The sequence below is a fragment of the Oncorhynchus gorbuscha genome, linkage group LG09 (assembly GCF_021184085.1).
Source record: "Oncorhynchus gorbuscha isolate QuinsamMale2020 ecotype Even-year linkage group LG09, OgorEven_v1.0, whole genome shotgun sequence".
Lineage (NCBI taxonomy): Eukaryota > Metazoa > Chordata > Actinopteri > Salmoniformes > Salmonidae > Oncorhynchus > Oncorhynchus gorbuscha.
In genome coordinates, this window is record NC_060181.1 from 67,610,507 (window position 1) to 67,625,634 (window position 15,128).

The 15,128-nt window shown below is 51.3% G+C and overlaps 1 protein-coding gene across 3 annotated transcripts in view; it reads right to left on the minus strand.

Moving 5' to 3' along the window:
• Positions 1–15,128, minus strand: part of LOC124043986 (voltage-dependent L-type calcium channel subunit beta-4-like) — a 64,690-nt gene that overhangs the window by 27,675 nt on the left and 21,887 nt on the right. The gene's annotated exons all lie outside the window — the stretch shown is intronic.

Genomic DNA, 15,128 nt, shown 5'->3' on the forward strand with positions numbered 1-15,128 from the left:
GGAGGATGGGAGAGACTGGAGGATACTAGGGGAGGACAGAAGAGACTGGGGGATACTAGGGGAGGATGGGAGAGACTGGAGGATACTAGGGAGGATGGGGAGAGACTGGGGGATACTAGGAGAGGATGGGGTATACTAGGGGAGGATGGGGGAAACTGGGGGGATACTAGGGGAGGATGGGGAGAGACTGGGGTATACTAGGGGAGGATGGAAGAGATTGGGGGATACTAGGAGAGGATGGGAGAGACTGGGAGATACTAGGGGAGGATGGGAGAGACTGGGGGATACTAGGGTAGGATGCGAGAGGCTGGGGATACTAGGGAGGATGGGAGAGACTGGGGGATACTAGGGGAGGATGGGAGAGACTGGAGATACAAGGGAAGGATGGGGAGAGACTGGGGGATACTAGGAGAGGATGGGAGAGACTGGGTGATACTAGGGTGGGATGGGAGAGACTGGGGGATACTAGGGGAGGATGGGAGAGACGGGGGATATTAGGGGAGGATGGGGAGAGACTGGGGGATACTAGAGGAGGATGGGGAGAGACTGGGAGAGGATGAGGGATACTAGGGGAGGATGGGGAGACTGGGGGATACTAGGGAGGATGGGGGATACTAGGGAGGATGGGAGAGACTGGGGGATACTAGGGGAGGATGGGGGATACTAGGGGAGGATGGGAGAGACTGGGGGATACTAGGGGAGGATGGGAGAGGATGGGGGATACTAGGGAGGATGGGAGAGACTGGGGGATACTAGGGAGGATGGGAGAGACTGGATGATACTAGGGAGGATGGGGAGAGACTGGGGGATACTAGGAGAGGATGGGGGATACTAGGGGAGGATGGGGGAAACTGGGGGATACTAGCAGAGGATGGGGAGAGACTGGGGGATACTAGGGGAGGATGGGAGAGACTGGGGGATACTAGGGGAGGATGGGAGAGACTGGGGGATACTAGGGTAGGATGGGAGAGACTGGGGGATACTAGGGAGGATGGGAGAGACTGGGGGATACTAGGGAGGATGGGGAGAGACTGGGGATACTAGGGTAGGATGGGAGAGACTGGGGGATACTAGGGGAGGATGGGAGAGACTGGAGGATACTAGGGGAAGATGGGGAGAGACTGGGGGATACTAGGGGAGGATGGGAGAGACTGGAGGATACTAGGGGAGAATGGGGAGAGACTGGGGGATACTAGGAGAGGATGGGAGAGACTGGGGGATACTAGGGGACGATGGGAGAGACTGGGTGATACTAGGGTGGGATGGGAGAGACTGGGGAATACTAGGGAGGATGAGAGAGACTGGGTGATATTAGGGAGGATGGGGAGAGACTGGAGGATACTAGGGGGATGGGGAGAGACTGGGGGATACTAGGAGAGGATTGGAGATACTAGGGGAGGATGGGGAGACTGGGGGATACTAGGGGAGGATGGGAGAGACTGGGGGATACTAGGAGAGACTGGGGGATACTAGGGGAGGATGGGGAGAGACTGGGGGATACTAGGAGAGGATTGGGGATACTAGGGGAGGATGGGGGATACTAGGGGAGGATGGTAGAGACTGGGGGATACTAGGGGAGGATGGGAGAGGATGGGGGATACTAGGGGAGGATGGGAGAGACTGGGGAATACTAGGGAGGATGGGAGAGACTGGAGGATACTAGGGAGGACAGGAGAGACTGGGGGATACTAGGGGAGGATGGGGGATACTAGGGGAGGATGGGAGGGAGAGACTGGGGGATACTAGGGGAGGATGGGAGAGACTGGAGGATACTAGGGGAGGATGGGAGAGACTGGGGGATACTAGGGGAGGATGGGGAGAGACTGGGGGATAATAGGGGAGGATGGGGAGAGACTGGGGGATACTAGGAGAGGATGGGGAGAGACTGGGGGATACTAGGGAGGATGGGGAGAGACTGGGGGATACTAGGGGAGGATGGGAGAGACTGGGGGATACTAGGGGAGGATGGGAGAGACTGGGGGATACTAGGGGAGGATGGGAGAGACTGGAGGATACTAGGGGAGGATGGGAGAGACTGGGGGATACTAGGGTAGTGGAGGTGGGATACTAGGGGAGGATGGGAGAGACTGGGGAATACTAGGGGAGGATGGGAGAGACTGGAGGATACTAGGGGAGGATGGGGAGAGACTTGGGGATACTAGGAGAGGATGGGGGATACTAGGGGAGGATGGGAGAAACTGGGGGATACTAGGGGAGGATGGGGAGAGACTGGGGGATACTAGGGAGGATGGGAGAGACTGGGGGATACTAGGGGAGGATGGGAGAGACTGGGGGATACTAGGGGAGGATGGGAGAGACTGGGGGATACTAGGGGAGGATGGGGAGAGACTGGGGGATACTAGGAGAGGATGGGGGATACTAGGGGAGGATGGGGAGACTGGGGGATACTAGGGGAGGATGGGGAGAGACTGGGGGATACTAGGGGAGGATGGGGAGAGACTGGGGATACTAGGGTAGGATGGGAGAGACTGGGGGATACTAGGGGAGGATGGAAGAGATTGGGGGATACTAGGGGAGGATGGGAGAGACTGGAGGATACTAGGGGAGGATGGGGAGAGACTGGGGGATGTTAGGAGAGGATTGGAGAGACTGGGGGATACTAGGGGAGGATGGGAGAGACTGGGGGATTCTAGGGTAGGATGGGAGAGACTGGGGAATACTAGGGAGGATGGGAGAGACTGGGGATACTAGAGGAGGATAGGAGAGACTGGGGATACTAGGGAAGGATGGGGAGAGACTGGGGGATACTATGGGAGGATGGGGAAAGACTGGGGGATACTAGGGGAGGATGGGAGAGACTGGGGGATACTAGGGTAGGATGGGAGAGACTGGGGGATACTAGGGAATATGGGGAGAGACTGGGGGATACTAGGAGAGGATGGGGAGACTGGGGGATACTAGGGGAGGATGGGAGAGACTGGGGGATACTAGGGTAGGATGGGAGAGACTGGGGGATACTAGGGGAGGATGGGAGAGACTGGGGGATACTAGGGGAGTATGGGAGAGACTGGGGGATACTAGGGAGGATGGGAGAGACTGGGGGATACTAGGGTAGGATGGGAGAGACTGGGGGATACTGGGGGAGGATGGGAGAGACTGGGAGATACTAGGAGAGGATGGGGGATACTAGGGGAGGATAGGGGAAACTGGGGGATACTAGGGGAGGATGGGGAGAGACTGGAGGATACTAGGTGAGGATGGGGAGAGACTGGGGGATACTAAGGGAGGATGGGGAGAGACTGGGGATTCTAGGGTAGGATGGGAGAGATTGGGGGATACTAGGGGAGGATGGAAGAGATTGGGGGATACTAGGGGAGGGTGGGAGAGACTGGAGGATACTAGGGGAGGATGGGGAGAGACTGGATGATAATAGGAGAGGATGGGAGAGACTGGGGGATACTAGGGGAGGATGGGAGAGACTGGGGGATAATAGGGTAGGATGGGAGAGACTGGGGAATACTAGGGGAGGATGGGAGAGACTGGGGATACTAGCGAAGGATGGGGAGAGACTGGGGGATACTAGGAGGGGATGGGGGATACTAGGGGAGGATGGGAGAGACTGGGTGATACTAGGGTGGGATGGGAGAGACTGGGGGATACTAGGGGAGGATGGGAGAGACTGGGGGATATTAGGGGAGGATGGGGATAGACTGGGGCATACTAGGGGAGGATGGGGAGAGACTGGGGGATACTAGGAGAGGATTGGGGATACTAGGGGAGGATGGGGAGACTGGGGGATACTATGGGAGGATGGGGAGAGACTGGGGGATACTAGGGGAGGATGGGAGAGACTGGGGGATACTAGGGAGGATGGGGAGAGACTGGGTGATACTAGGAGAGGATGGGGGATACTAGGGGAGGATGGGGGAGACTGGGGGATACTAGGGGAGGATGGGGGATACTAGGAGAGGATGCGAGAGACTGGGGGATACTAGGGGAGGATGGGGGATACTAGGGGAGGATGGTAGAGACTGGGGGATACTAGGGGAGGATGGGAGAGGATGGGGGATACTAGGGGAGGATGGGAGAGACTGGGGGATACTAGGGGAGGATGGGAGAGACTGGAGGATACTAGGGGAGGACAGGAGAGACTGGGGGATACTAGGGAGGATGGGAGAGACTGGAGGATACTAGGGGAGGATGGGGAGAGACTGGGGGATACTAGGAGAGGATGGGGTATACTAGGGGAGGATGGGGAAACTGGGGGATACTAGGGAGGATGGGGAGGGACTGGGGTATACTAGGGGAGGATGGAAGAGATTGGGGGATACTAGGAGAGGATGGGAGAGACTGGGAGATACTAGGGAGGATGGGAGAGACTGGGGGATACTAGGGTAGGATGCGAGAGGCTGGGGATACTAGGGGAGGATGGGAGAGACTGGGGATACTAGGGTGGGATGGGAGAGACTGGGGATACTAGGGAGGATGGGAGAGACTGGGGGATATTAGGGAGGATGGGGAGAGACTGGGTGATACTAGAGGAGGATGGGGAGGATGGGAGACTGGGAGAGGATGAGGGATACTAGGGAGGATGGGGAGAGACTGGGAGGAGACTGGGGGATACTAGGGGAGGATGGGGGATACTAGGGGAGGATGGGAGAGACTGGGGGATACTAGGGGAGGATGGGGGATACTAGGGGAGGATGGGAGAGACTGGGGGATACTAGGGGAGGATGGGAGAGGATGGGGGATACTAGGGGAGGATGGGAGAGACTGGGGGATACTAGGGGAGGATGGGAGAGACTGGATGATACTAGGGGAGGATGGGGAGAGACTGGGGGATACTAGGAGAGGATGGGGGATACTAGGGGAGGATGGGGGAAACTGGGGCATACTAGCAGAGGATGGGGAGAGACTGGGGGATACTAGGGGAGGATGGGAGAGACTGGGGGATACTAGGGGAGGATGGGAGAGACTGGGGGATACTAGGGTAGGATGGGAGAGACTGGGGGATACTAGGGAGGATGGGAGAGACTGGGGGATACTAGGGGAGGATGGGGAGAGACTGGGGATACTAGGGTAGGATGGGAGAGACTGGTGGATACCAGGGGAGGATGGGAGAGACTGGAGGATACTAGGGGAAGATGGGGAGAGACTGGGGGATACTAGGGGAGGATGGGAGAGACTGGAGGATACTAGGGGAGAATGGGGAGAGACTGGGGGATACTAGGAGAGGATGGGAGAGACTGGGGGATACTAGGGGACGATGGGAGAGACTGGGTGATACTTGGGTGGGATGGGAGAGACTGGGGAATACTAGGGGAGGATGAGAGAGACTGGGTGATATTAGGGGAGGATGGGGAGAGACTGGAGGATACTAGGGGAGGATGGGGAGAGACTGGGGGATACTAGGAGAGGATTGGGGATACTAGGGGAGGATGGGGAGACTGGGGGATACTAGGGGAGGATGGGAGAGACTGGGGGATACTAGGAGAGACTGGGGGATACTAGGGGAGGATGGGGAGAGACTGGGGGATACTAGGAGAGGATTGGGGATACTAGGGGAGGATGGGGGATACTAGGGGAGGATGGTAGAGACTGGGGGATACTAGGGGAGGATGGGAGAGGATGGGGGATACTAGGGGAGGATGGGAGAGACTGGGGGATACTAGGGGAGGATGGGAGAGACTGGAGGATACTAGGGGAGGACAGGAGAGACTGGGGGATACTAGGGAGGATGGGAGAGACTGGAGGATACTAGGGAGGATGGGGAGAGACTGGGGGATACTAGGAGAGGATGGGGTATACTAGGGGAGGATGGGGGAAACTGGGGGATACTAGGGGAGGATGGGGAGAGACTGGGGTATACTAGGGGAGGATGGAAGAGATTGGGGGATACTAGGAGAGGATGGGAGAGACTGGGAGATACTAGGGGAGGATGGGAGAGACTGGGGGATACTAGGGTAGGATGCGAGAGGCTGGGGATACTAGGGGAGGATGGGAGAGACTGGGGGATACTAGGGGAGGATGGGAGAGACTGGGGATACAAGGGAAGGATGGGGAGAGACTGGGGGATACTAGGAGAGGATGGGAGAGACTGGGTGATACTAGGGTGGGATGGGAGAGACTGGGGGATACTAGGGGAGGATGGGAGAGACGGGGGGATATTAGGGGAGGATGGGGAGAGACTGGGGGATACTAGAGGAGGATGGGGAGAGACTGGGAGAGGATGAGGGATACTAGGGGAGGATGGGGGAGACTGGGGGATACTAGGGGAGGATGGGGGATACTAGGGGAGGATGGGAGAGACTGGGGGATACTAGGGAGGATGGGGGATACTAGGGGAGGATGGGAGAGACTGGGGGATACTAGGGGAGGATGGGAGAGGATGGGGGATACTAGGGGAGGATGGGAGAGACTGGGTGATATTAGGGGAGGATGGGGAGAGACTGGAGGATACTAGGGGAGGATGGGGAGAGACTGGGGGATACTAGGAGAGGATTGGGGATACTAGGGGAGGATGGGGAGACTGGGGGATACTAGGGGAGGATGGGAGAGCCTGGGGGATACTAGGAGAGACTGGGGGATACTAGGGGAGGATGGGGAGAGACTGGGGGATACTAGGAGAGGATTGGGGATACTAGGGGAGGATGGGGAGACTGGGGGATACTAGGGGAGGATGGGAGAGACTGGGGGATACTAGGGGAGGATGGGGAGAGACTGGGGGATACTAGGGGAGGATGGGGGATACTAGGGGAGGATGGGGGATACTGGGGGATACTAGGGGAGGATGGGGAGAGACTGGGGGATACTAGGGGAGGATGGGAGAGACTGGGGGATACTAGGGGCGGATGGGGAGAGACTGGCGGATACTAGGAGATGATGGGGAGACTGGGGATACTAGGGGAGGATGGGGAGAGACTGGGGGATACTCGGGGAGGATGGGGGAGACTGGGGGATACTAGGAGAGGATGGGGGAAACTGGGGGACACTAGGGGAGGATGGGGAGAGGCTGGGGGATACTAGGGGAGGATGGGGGAAACTGGGGGATACTAGGAGATGATAGGGAGACTGGGGGATACTAGGGGAGGATGGGGAGAGACTGGGGATACTAGGGGAGGATGGGGAGAGACTGGGGATACTAGGGAGGATGGGGAGAGACTGGGGATACTAGGGGAGGATGGGAGAGACTGTGGATACTAGGGGAGGATGGGGAGAGATTGGGGATACTAGGGGAGGATGGGGAGAGACTGGGGATACTAGGGGAGGATGGGGAGAGACTGGGGATACTAGGGGAGGATGGGAGAGACTGTGGATACTAGGGGAGGATGGGGAGAGACTGGGGATACTAGGGGAGGATGGGGAGAGACTGGGGATACTAGGGGAGGATGGGGAGAGACTGGGGCTACTCGGGGAGGATGGGAGAGACTGGGGATACTAGGGGAGGATGTGGAGAGACAGGATACTAGGGGAGGATGGGGGAGACTGGAAATACTCGGGGAGGATGGGGGAGATCCTCAGTTACACTGGGTGAGGAGACTCAGACATAATGGGGGGGGGGGTCTAAGGAAGGTTTGAGGAAAGACCGAGTTATACTGGCAGTAGGAGGGGGATATTCAACCATACTCAGGAGGATGGAGGGATAGGGGAAGTTTGGGGAGACTGCAGGAGGATGGGAAACACTCAGATCCTTTGCAGTATTCCCTTCTATCTTGTGATATAGCATCCATGGTCCTACAATGGAAGCACAAATATGTTTGATGGCCTGTTATCATTGTGGTCATGACCCTCCCTCTGAGTAAGAAAGAGGAATGTAAAGAACTTGTGAATCCACTGTAAGACAATATTCAGAAAGTACTAAATATCCATATCACCAGCACCTTCATTGGCCAATAATATCATTCCACTGAACCAAAAGGTACAGGAAAACTTGAGCACTACCTGTCACTTTGAAAACAACAAAAATATGCAGAGCATAACAACAAACCAAAAAGGGTATTTTGGCAAAAAAAGACCTAAAAGACCCAGTTGAAACACATTGAAAACAACCAATGAGGCAATTTAGTTAGGATTAATGGTACCAGGACCAGATTTCACCAGCAGAAATGATCCATTTAGAATCTTTCCATCAATACAAATAACTGTTATTTACGACTGTCACGCTCTGGCCATAGAGAGGCTTTTATTCTCTATTTTGGTTAGGCCAGGGTGTGACTAGGGTGGGCATTCTAGTTTCTTTATTTCTATGTTTTTCTATTTCTTTGTTTTTTGCCGAGTGTGGATCCCAATCAGAGGCAGCTGTTTATCATTGCCTCTGATTGGGGATCACATATAAGTTGTCATTCTCCTTTTGATGTTTGTGGGATCTTTTTTATTTATTTTATTGTATTTTTTTAGCTATGTGAAGCATGTTGTTATTCTTTTGGTGTTCTGAGTAATTAAAGAATCATGAACACTTACCACGCTGCACCTTGGTCTCCTTCCGACGACAAACATTACAACTACGTCATTATGGCAAAATGTATGGGAACATAAACCAAATATTCACGTCAGTACATTTCTTGGTAAGATTATTTTAACAATACAAAACATACATATACAAACGACAATATCACACAAACATCAACTACATCACACCTGCCTAGACCCACCTGTTCACACCCCCCCATCTCCAGCACCCTCATCCCTCTCCACCACATGACCTCAAACTGCACCATTTTGTTTCTCTCCGTCGCCCAGGCACTTTCAACATTTAGATGATAAAACATTTGACCTTCATGTCAGTTCAAAACAATCGATGTGTCACGCCTATGTCAGACTTTGACTGATCAACAAAGCAAACCATCCAGCAGTTACATAGAAGGAAATTACTTTGACTTTGTGGCGACAATGTTTTTTAAAATAGTTTTATTTAACCTTCATTTAGCTTCCAAGTCAGTTAAGAACAAACTCTTATTTACAATGACATCACTACAAGAGAGACAACACAACACTACATAAAGAGAGACCTGAGACAACAACATAGCAAGGCAGCAACACGTAGCAACACAACATGACAACAACATGGTAGCAGCACAAAACATGGTACAAACATTATTGGCACAGACAACAGCACAAAGGGTAAGAAGGTAGAGGCAACAATACATCACACAAAGCAGCCACAACTTTCAGTAAGAGTGTCCATGATTGAGTCTTTGAATGAAGTGATTGAGATAAAACTGTCCCGTTTGAGTGTTTGTTGCAGCTCGTTCCAGTCGCTAGCTGCAGCGAACTGAAAAGACGATTGACCCAGGGATGTTTGTGCTTCAGGATCTTTAACAGAATGTGACTGGCAGAACGGGTGTTGTATGTGGAGGATGAGGGCTGCAGTAGATATATCAGATAGGGGGGAGTGAGGCCTAAGAGGGGTTTATAAATAAGCATCAACCAGTGGGTCTTGCGAAGGGTATACAGACATGACCAGTTTACAAAGGAGTATAGAGTGCAGTGATGTGTCCTATAAAGAGCATTGGTGGCAAATCTGATGGCCGAATGGTAAAGAACATCTAGCCGCTCGAGAGCACCCTTACCTGCACCCTTTCCTGACGATTTATAAATGATGTCTCCATAATCTAGCATGGGTAGGATGGTCATCTGAATCAATGTAATTATTCTTAAAGCACATCTCACACTAGATGTATTAATGTTTTTTATTTGATTTATTTCACCTTTATTTAAACAGGTAGGCCAGTTGAGAACAAGTTCCCATTTACAACTGCGACCTGGCCAAGATAAAGCAAAGCAGTTCGACAAAAACACAGAGTTTCACATAAACAAACGTACAGTCAATAATACAATAGAAAAATCTATGTACAGTGTGTGCAAATGTAGAAGAGTAGGGAGGTAAAGGCAATACATGGGCCATAGAGGCAAAATAATTACAATTTAGCATTAATACTGGTGTGATATATGTGCAGATTATGATCTGCAAGTAGAGATACTGGGGTGCAAAATAGCAAGAGGGTAAGTAAAAATATGGGGATGAGGTAGTTGGGTGTGCTATTTACAGATTGGCTGTGTACAGGTACAATGATCGGTAAGCTGCTCTGACAGATGATGCTTAAAGTTAGAGAGGGAGATATAAGACTCCAGCTTCGATGATTTTTGCAATTCGTTCTAGTCATTGGCAGCAATGAACTGGAAGGAAATGTGGCCAAAGGAAGTGTTAGCTTTGGGGATGACCAGTGAAATATACCTGCTGGAACGCGTGCTACGGGTGGGTGTTGCTATGGTGACCAGTGAGCTGAGATAAGGCAGGGCTTTACCTAGCAAAGACTTATAGATGACCTGGAGCCAGTGGGTTTGGCGACTAATATGTAGCGAGGACCAGCCAACAAGGTAGTATATGGGGCTTTGGCAGCATGAGTGAAGGAGGCTTTGTTGCAAATAGGAAGACAATTCTAGATTTAATTTTGGATTGGAGATGCTTAATGTGAGTCTGGAAGAAGAGTTTACAGTCTAACCAGACACCTAGGTATTTGTAGTTGTCCACATGTTCTAAGTCAGAACCGTCCAGAGTAGTGATTCAAGACGGGTGGGCATGTGTGGGTAACAATAGGTTGAAGAGCATGCATTTAGTTTTACTTGCATTCAAAAGCAACTGGAGGCACGGAAGCAGTGTTGTATGGCATTGAAGCTCGTTTGGAGGTTTGTTTTAACACAGTGTCCAAAGAAGGGCCAGATATATACAGAATGGTGTCGTCTGCGTAGAGGTAGATCAGATAACCACCAGCAGCAAGAGCGACACCATTGATATATACAGAGAAAAGAGTCGGCCCGAGAATTGAACCCTGTGGCATCCCCATAGAGACTGCCAGAGGTCCGGACAACAGGCCCTCCGATTTGACACACTGAACTCTATCTGAGAAGTAGTTGGTGAACCAGACGAGGCAGTCATTTGAGAAACCAAGGTTATTGAGTCTGCCGAATGTGGGTCAAGAGAGACTACAAAGGAATTGAAGCTAAGAAGAAATGTGATCTCTGTTTGTGCCTCTTCACATGCTTGGCAGAGGCATGCTGTCATGACACACTTTAAAGTTGTTACATCTAGAATGTCTCCAAATTTCTCCCCTATGTGGAAGCTAGGTGAATTGCAACAGTACTAGGCTGCATTCAAAACAAATCTGCCCCGTGTAGCATTTCCCCTTAACATGGCGGAGACTCCAATTCAAACAGCTCTAAAAACAATATTTGTTGTTATTGAAAATATATTTCACATCGGTTTAGATGGTACAATGATTCCCTACACTATTCAGTGCTTGTTTTCTCACATAAACTTAAATTGTGCGAACAGTGTAGAATTTCAATAACCGGGAAAATTACGGGTCAAGCGGCTGATTTCTACATCAGCCGCTTGACCCGATTTCCACTAGAGAACACAGCCACAAAGTCAAAACAGCTCTCCCATTTTGACAACAGATGCCGCTTTTGCGGGAGAAATGAATAGGCGAATATCACTGCCAATCACAACACTGGTGGGTAAGTAATACTGTGAAACACTATGATTACACTATTACTACAGATATATTATGGACATTTTCTGGAATTACAATGCAAAAATTCAAACAAGATCCTGAAGTGTATAACCTTTAAAAGATTCCTAAAATGACTTGTAGTGGCCACAAGGCACCCGCCACCTCTCCCACCACCAGGCCACTCACACTACTAGGTCACGAGTGAGAAAGTTATCGACGAGTGGCAAGAAAGCTGGGCTTGAAACAATCAAGGATCAGGCCACACTCATGCCTTATCTGTTGAGACGCCTAGGAAGATACTGTCTGAAAATGGCAGCCTCTAACACTTCTAGACTGGTGATAAGCACCGATAACAGTCTACAGGACCATTAGGAAATATTCTGGAGCAGATGTGCCTTAAAGAAGTTTACAACTGCTGGGTAACAACAAGACACCCTCTTACAGGGGAGATGGATTCAACAAATGTCTAAGACATAGCGGTCACACTTTATTGGGATAGTCTATCTGTAGATACTCTACAGATGGTCATACTATCAACAAACTATCTGTTGATAAGCAATTGCTTGCTAAGGTGCCAGTTAGGGTTAGGTTTAGAATAAGGGTTAAGGTTAGGTTTAGAATAAGGGTAAGGGTTAAGATTAGGGTTAGGACAGGGCCAGGGTTGAGGGTTCAGATAAGAGTTAGTAGCTAGTTAGTTGAAATGTTACTGATAGTCTGTAGATAGTAGAGCTGGGGTGGGCATCTCAATATTTTTGGGGGGAATTTAGTCGGGGTCTCAACTTACTGTTGCGAGTTAGAAAAGTAGAATGCACAAGGGGTAATTCAACATTTGGTTGTTTATGACCAGTTTTTCTCTTGTTATGTCAGTCATTGATAGTAACTCAATAAGCCCATGTCAGCTAAACATCTTATGATTGGTAAAATCAGCTATCTAAACTTGTAGTAATCATGGTCAAATTACTGCACTGATTTTGTTAGTCAGTCTCCTCACTCAGATATTATATTATATATAAAACCTGCAAATAGTTCTCTCCACCCTATGGCGGAATGTTAAGAATTGCACAAAATGTGCTGTAAAACAACTAATCTTCCTCTCCGCCCCATGGCAAAATGATTAGAATTGCAGCAAACCTGCTTTAAGCAGCAACATTTTCTCTACACCCCATGGCAAAAATGTGTCGAACTGCGGCCCCTCATAATGAGTTGCGATTTTTTGTGGCCCCCACCCCAATCAAAGTTGTCCATCTCTGCTCAAGAGCATCTACAGATGGACTATCCAAATAAAGTGTTACCGATTTGTCCAGGTCTTGATGAACCTATTGGATGTGGTCCCCACAAATTAACCAGAACATACAGAAAGAGAAATGTATTGGAAATAGAAAAAGATTATGCCCGTGTAATAATAGTGCAATTACAGTGTAATTTTTTGACAATGTGATGAAAAGAATATCAGTTTAGTTTCACCAATCTACAGGAAGACAGATGGAGGGAGAGAGTGTGAAAAAGCACGATAGATCCCTGCTCAGTGTGAATCTACACTCCCCTCTCCCTCCCTTCAACCCCCTCTCCATCCTTTCTCTCACCTCAACCTCCCTTCAACCCCCGCTCCCTCCCTTCACTCCTCTCTCCATCCCTTCTCTCACCTCAACCTCCCTTCAACCCCCTCTCCCTCCCTTCACTCCTCTCTCCCTCCCTTCAACCCCCTCTCCATCCCTTCTCTCACCTCAACCTCCCTTCAACCCCCGCTCCCTCCCTTCACTCCTCTCTCCCTCCCTTCAACCCCCTCTCCCTCCCTTCACTCCTCTCTCCCTCCCTTCAACCCCCACTCCCTCCCTTCACTACTCTCTCCATCCCTTCTCTCACCTCAACCTCCCTTCAACCCCCTCTCACTCCCTTCACTCCTCTCTTCCTCCCTTCAACCCCTCCTCCCTCCCTTCACTCCTCTCTTCCTCCCTTCAACCCCCGCTCCCTCCCTTCAACCCCCTCTCCCTCCCTTCACTCCTCTCTTCCTCCCTTCAACCCCCGCTCCCTCCCTTCAACCACCTCTCCATCCCTTCTCTCACCTCAACCTCCCTTCAACCCCCTTCTTCCTCTCCCCTTCACTCCCCTCTCTCCATCCCTTCTCTCACCTCAACCTCCCCTCCCTTCAACCACCCCTCTCCCCTCCCTTCACTCCCTCCCCCCTCCCTTCTCTCCTCCCTTCTACTATCTCCCTTCACTCCCTCTCTCCCTCCCTCCCTTCACTCCCCTCTCCTTCCCTTCACTCCACTCTCCCTCCCTTCACTCCCCTCTCCCTCCCTTCACTCCCCTCCCCTCTCCCTCCCTCCCCCGCTCCCTTCCTTCTCTCCTCCCTTCACTACTATCTCCCTCCCTTCACTCCTCTCTCCCTCTCTTCACTCCCCTCCCCTCTCCCTCCCTTTACTCTTCTCTCCCTCCCTTCACTACTCTCTCTCTCCCTTCACTCCTCTCTCCCTCCCTTCACTACTCTCTCTCCCCTCACTCCTCTCTCCCTCCCTTCACTCCTCTCTCCACTCCCCTCTCCCTCCCTTCATTCCCCTCCCCACTCGCCCTCCCGTCCCTTCACTCCCCTCCCCTCTCCATCCCTCCCCCACTCCCTCTCTTCACTCCTCTCTCCCTCTCTTCACTCCCCTCCCCTCTCCCTCCTTTCACTCCCCTCTCCCTCCCTTTACTCTTCTCTCCCTCCCTTCACCAATCTCTCTCCCTTCACTCTTCTCTCCCTACCTTCACTACTCTCTCTTCACTCCTCTCCCTCCCTTCACTACTCTCTCTCCCTTCACTCCTCTCTCCCTCCCTTCACTACTCTCTCTCCCTTCACTCCTCTCTCCCTCCCCTCGCATCTCTCTCCCTTCACTCCCCTCTCTCTCCTCTCTTCCTCCCTTCACTCCTCTCTCCCTCCCTTCAGTACCATCTCCCTCCCTTCACTCCTCTCTCCCTCCCTTCACTACTCTCTCACCCTTCACTCCTCTCTCCCTCCCTTCACTACTCTCTCCCTCCCTTAACTACTTTCTCTCTCCCTTCACTCACCTCTCCCTCACTTCACTTCAGCCCAAAAACGTTTTTCTCTTGTTGATTCCCATCACACATCAATATAAAGTTGGGTTGCTCCATAGCAATTGAGTATAATGGTTGTGTGTATGAAGACCTACTCTAGCACTGTGTAGTCTGCATTGATAGGATTGTGGTACTGCTATGTATTTTGGACTTCATGGTTCTCTGATCATCTGCATCCCTATGTGTGTGTTGATTGTACTATACATGCTTTCATCTGAGAGAAATAGTGAAAGGAGAAAACAACAGAGTGCAGAAGGAAAATGGTGGGACACTGTCCCTTTAAATGAGACACAACATACTTGCAGCTCTCTGTTCCAAGGAGCTACATAATGATACATTAAGCAATCACAACCTTAAAGGGAAGGTCTAAGGCTCTGCTCCGCAGGCTAAACACACACACACACACACAGAGTTACAGCGTGTATTGGCTAATCAGTCATCCAAAGACATGGTAGATGGTATAGAGAGAGTCCTGTATGTCAAGATCAGTGGATGTTCAATAATATAGAACGAAGTAATGAAAGGTTCATCTAGCTTGTTCTCCTTCAGTGGCATCAGAAAACAACATTAGCCTTGGAGAAT